Source organism: Euphorbia lathyris, chromosome 6, assembly GCF_963576675.1.
Source record: "Euphorbia lathyris chromosome 6, ddEupLath1.1, whole genome shotgun sequence".
NCBI lineage: Eukaryota > Viridiplantae > Streptophyta > Magnoliopsida > Malpighiales > Euphorbiaceae > Euphorbia > Euphorbia lathyris.
The window spans coordinates 83,575,399-83,580,847 of NC_088915.1; the positions used below are offsets into that span (position 1 = coordinate 83,575,399).

Genomic DNA, 5,449 nt, shown 5'->3' on the forward strand with positions numbered 1-5,449 from the left:
AGGCGGATAAGTGCAGTCGTAAAGCAACAAGATGAAAGGAAAGTTCGACCCTTGAGTGTTCAAGGGTCAAAAGGATCTTCACTACTTTTAGCATTTTTAGATTTCTGAACAATTGACTTTTTATTGTAATATTTTGATCGGATAACTTTCTGGTACCTTTTTGGCCCTGACCTTTCCTTTAAATAGATGTAGTAAGGATAGGAAAGAAGAAAAGGATCTTTGGAAAAAGAAAAATATAGACTTAGTCCGGAAGAAAGAAAGCTCCAGAGATGGAGTTTCAGAGCTTTGAACCAGCAGATTGCTCACTCGCCAGTATGAGTGAGTAATCCTTTTGAATAGACGTGGCCAGTTGGGGCCGGTGATGTAAGCTTCCTAAGTCTATTAATGAATGAATGGTGTTAATGTATGAAGTGTTTGATGAGGCTTTATATTTCAGTGCTTATGCATATATGCCTGTGTTAGATGAATGATAGGACATTGCTTTCATCTTCACCGAACTCTCTATCAAGCATCCAACCCCGAAGCAGAAATGTTAGGTGGTTTTATCAAGGGTTTTCTCATTTGAAATGCTGCTTCAATCTTAATGCAAGAAAGAACAAACCTTTAGGACGCTGTTGGTTTTAGTAAGTCTTAGAATCTTAAGAACACACGAGAGTTGACTTAAGTGAGCATTAAAGCAGAAACCTTGACTTCAGTTGCATCATTCATGACTAATTAGGTTGTTTAGGAGCTTACGGTAACCTGTTCCGCTGTGCTTAGCATGTTCTACTCGTTTATCATTATCAAGTAATCATTTTTATTCGTAAAATCAATTGTTTAGTCACAAGTTTTCACATCTCTCAACATCTATCAATATAAAAGAGTCACACACCACGAACACCCTGTTCAGCAACGTTTTCTAGTAAAATTTGGTCCTCAATCCCTGTGGAGACGATACTTAACTTATCACTTTATTACTTGTATCTAGTGCACTTGCTAGAGTTTATTTTGAGGACAACAAGTTTTTGGCGCCGTTGCCGGGGATTGAAAGCAACAAATTTTATATGAAATTTTCTGTGAAACAAGGTGTTTTTAATCTGTTTGCTAAATAGTGCAGCCAGAAAGAGTTCTCTATCTATTTATGCGCAGAGCTGGACCTCCTGTTTTTCCTATTGATCTCGAATTAGAGAGGACATGTAGACGAAACCGAGCGGGAGCTCGACGTGGAAGATAAAGAGAGCGGCAAAGAGAAAGAAGGATGGCTGGAAGGGTACCGCCTGAACAACCAGTCCAACCAAATCAGGAAGAAGAGGGAGAGAATAACAATCCTCCAGTTATGAGAATTAGAGACTATTCAATGCCAACCATGGAAGGACATTCGTTATGCATCGTGTTGCCCAACGAAGGAAACAACATGTTTGAGGTGAAAGCATCTATGATACAAATGTTGCAGGCAGCAGTACAGTTCAATGGATACCAGTCGGAAGATCCAAATGGGCATATCTAGGAGTTCATCACACTGTGCAACACCTTCAGATCAAACCGAGGAGTTTCTAAAGATGTGATCAGGCTAAAGCTGTTTCCTTTTTCTCTCAGAGACAAAGCAAAGAACTGGTTAAAGAACTTACAGCTAGGAACAATCACCACTTGGGAAGAAATGGCCAGTGCTTTTCTGATGAAATATTTTCCACCTAGACAGACCATTAAACTTAGAAATGAGGTATCCCATTTCGTACAAGAAGAGGATGAATCCTTAGCCGAGGCATGGGAAAGGTACAAGGAACTACTGAGAAGGGTACCAAATCATGGCATCCCCATGTGGATGCAAGTGCAAAACTTTTACAATAGAGTCACTAACATTTATAAAATCCAGATCGAATCCATTGCCAATGGTAACCCTGAAGATCTTGAACCACAAGCCTTGTATGACTTTATTGAGAGAGTAGTGAACACGAGCTATAACTGGCACTCCGCCAGGAGTGAAGGAAAAAGAGTGGGGAACGATGATATTGTGTCAAAACTAACTAGCCAGGTGGAACATCTTGCAAGACAGCTCGGGAAGATAAATGTATCATCAATTCACAATGAACCCCCGTTCAATGACATATGTGATTTTTGTGGAGGGCGTCATTTCAACATCAACTGTCCTGGAGTAAAGCAAGGAAAAGGTGAACAGGGAGAATGTGATTATGCCGGGTATAATCAAAGAAATCCACCATATCCATACTCAAACACCTACAACCCAGCAACAAGAAATCACCCGAATTTCGGATGAATAGGGTAGTCTAATCAGCAGGAACAACCAAGGTATCAGCAACAATAGGGAGGACACTACCAGAGGCAACCTCAACAGCATTATAAACAACATGTTCCACCCAAGGAAGAAATAGAACCAGACATGAAGACAATGATGATGCAGTTCATGAAGCAGACACAAGCCTCAATTAAAAATCTGGAGACACAGGTCCATCAACTCGCTGCATCTACGTCAAAAGGGAAAGGAATAATGCCAAGTAACACAGAGACAAACCCCAAAGGCGATGTCATGGCCATCACTCTGAGATCTGGTAAGCAAACTAAACCAACTGTACCTACTGATGAAAATGCTGAATGTGCAGGAACCTCCAAAAATGCTGAAAATGAGCAGAAACAAACTGTTTCTAGTCAAGAAGAACCAGTCGGGATAGAACCAACCAGTGATCAAGACCATGAGGGACAAGGAAAGAAGTACAAACCACCACCACCCTTTGTTCCACCTGTACTATATCCGACGAGGTTAATGAATAAGAAGTTGGAAGAACAAAATTCTAAAGTGCTAGACACTTTGAGGAAGTTACATATCAACATTCCCTTCGTGGAAGCGCTTGCCCAGATGCCATCGTATGCAAAATTCCTGAAAGATATTTTGTTAAACAAGAAAAAATTGGAAAACATCTCAATGATCCAACTCAACAGGGACTATTCTTCAATACTCCAGAACAAGCAGCAGCTTCCGAAAAAGCTAAAAGATCCAGGGAGTTTTTCCATTCCTTGTTTGATTGGCAAGTTAAATATTGAAAATGCACTATGTGATCTAGGAGCTAGCATAAACCTTATGCCATATTCTGTGTATGCTAAACTAGGACTAGGAGAACCACAACCAACCAGAATGTCTATTCAGTTGGCCAACAGGTCAATCTGTTACCCTAGGGGAGTTGTGGAAGATGTTTTGGTCAAAGTGGGAAAATTCATATTACCTGTTGATTTTATCATAATGGACATAGATGAGGACCTACATGTTCCTATTATCCTAGGTAGACTGTTCTTAGCAACAGGTAAAGCATTGATAGATGTGGGAGAGGGACAACTATTTTTGAGAATTAATGGGGAGGAAATCATTTTCAAAATGAATGAAGCAATGAGACGAGCTACCTCGAGTGATGACACATGTTGTTTCTTAGATGATTTTCAAAGTCTTTCCACTTTGCAGGAACAGGAACAGGACACTCTCGAGACTCTCTTAGGAGAAGAGGTGAACTTATGTGAAGGAACAGGCTGTTCCATTGAATCCAACTTGCCCACACCTCCTCTAGATCCTACTGTTCCTACTCATCAAGAACCACCTGAAATACCCACTGTGCCGTTGTCTAAACCCGAACTAAAACCTTTACCCTCAAATCTCGAGTATGCCTTCCTGGAACCACCTAGCGGAAGCCTAGTGATTATATCTTCAAAGTTAACTCCTGACCAGAAAGCCCAACTCATGGAGGTGCTGCGGAGAAACAAGGATGCAATTGCATGGAAAATTGATGATATCAAGGGTATTAGCCCAACAGTCTGTGTTCACATAATTTTGATGGAGAAGGATCACAAGCCATCTATTCAGCCACAGCGTAGACTAAACCCCCACATGAAGGAGGTCGTGCGAAAAGAGGTGATCAAGCTGCTGGATGCCGGAATTATTTACCCTATTTCCGATAGTGTATGGACAAGCCCTGTTCATGTTGTTCCAAAGAAGGGAGGAACCACAGTGGTTCTCAACGAGAAAGATGAGTTGGTCCCTACGAGAACCATAACAGGATGGCGAGTTTGTGTGGATTACCGGAAGCTCAACGAAGCCACAAGGAAGGATCACTTCCCCTTCATTGATCAGATGCTAGAACGGTTAGCAGGGTATGCATTTTATTGCTTCCTTGATGGATATTCGGGGTACAATCAGATTGCAATCCACAGTGAAGATCAAGAGAAGACAACCTTCACGTGTCCTTATGGGACATATGCCTACAGGCGCATGCCGTTTGGATTGTGCAATGCCCCAGCCACGTTTCAAAGATGCATGATGTCTATATTTCATGATATGGTGGAGCGGACTGTGGAGATCTTCATGGACGACTTCTCTGTTTATGGAAACTCTTTTGGAAACTGTCTGAACAACCTCGAGGCTGTGCTTGTGCGATGCAAGGAGACCCACTTAGTCTTGAATTGGGAAAAATGCCACTTTATGGTTACAGGTGGAATCGTTCTCGGGCATAAAATTTCAGAAAAGGGGATGGAAGTAGATCAAGCTAAGGTGGAAGTGATAGAGAAACTGGCTATTCCAACTAATGTAAAGGATGTGAGAAGTTTCCTTGGACACGCCGGGTTCTACAGAAGATTTATCAAAGATTTTTCAAAGATCGCGCTATTGTTGTCAGCTTTGCTACATAAAGATGTAGAGTTCTCATTTGATACAAGCTGTCTGAAAGCTTTTGAATTGTTGAAAGGCAAGCTGATCAACTCGCCCATACTGGCAGGACCCGACTGGGAACAGCTGTTTGAGATGATGTGTGATGCTAGTGATACATGTGTGGGAGCTGTTCTTGGGCAGAGGATTGAGAAGAAGTTCAGGCCGATTTATTATGCAAGCAAAACATTAACCGAGACCCAACAGAACTATACCACTACCGAGAAGGAGCTCCTGGCAGTAGTGTATGCTTTCGACAAGTTTTGCCCCTATTTGGTTCTGTCAAAAGTCATTGTTCACACAGACCACACCGCGCTACGCTACTTGTTCATGAAGAAGGATGCAAAGCCAAGAGTGATACGGTGGTTACTCTTGCTGCAAGAGTTCGATCTCGAAATTAAGGATAAGAAGGGAACAAAAAATGTAGCAGCTGATCATTTGTCAAGAATTTCTCACCAAGGCCACAAGGAACAACCAGAGATTTTGGAGAATTTTCCCGACGAGCATCTGTATGCCATACAGCCTACTCCATGGTTTGCAGACATCGCCAATTATCTGGCCAGCTCACTTAAACCTCACAACTTGTCCACTAACCAAAGGAGGAAGTTCTATTCAGAGATAAAATATTACTTTTGGGAGGACCCCTATCTCTTCAGGCTATGCGCCGATCAAATTATTCATAGGTGCATCTCTCACGAGGAAGGACAGGCTATTCTGAGCCATTGTCACGACAGAGAAGCAGGAGGACATCATAGCGCCAGCAGGACT

General features: G+C 42.0%; 1 non-coding gene across 1 annotated transcript; it reads right to left on the reverse strand.

Moving 5' to 3' along the window:
• Window positions 1-1,684: 1,684 nt before the first annotated feature.
• Window positions 1,685-1,791, reverse strand: LOC136234371 (small nucleolar RNA R71). Its single transcript, XR_010691257.1, has one exon. It is a non-coding gene; the product is annotated as a small nucleolar RNA R71 (small nucleolar RNA).
• Window positions 1,792-5,449: the final 3,658 nt, after the last annotated feature.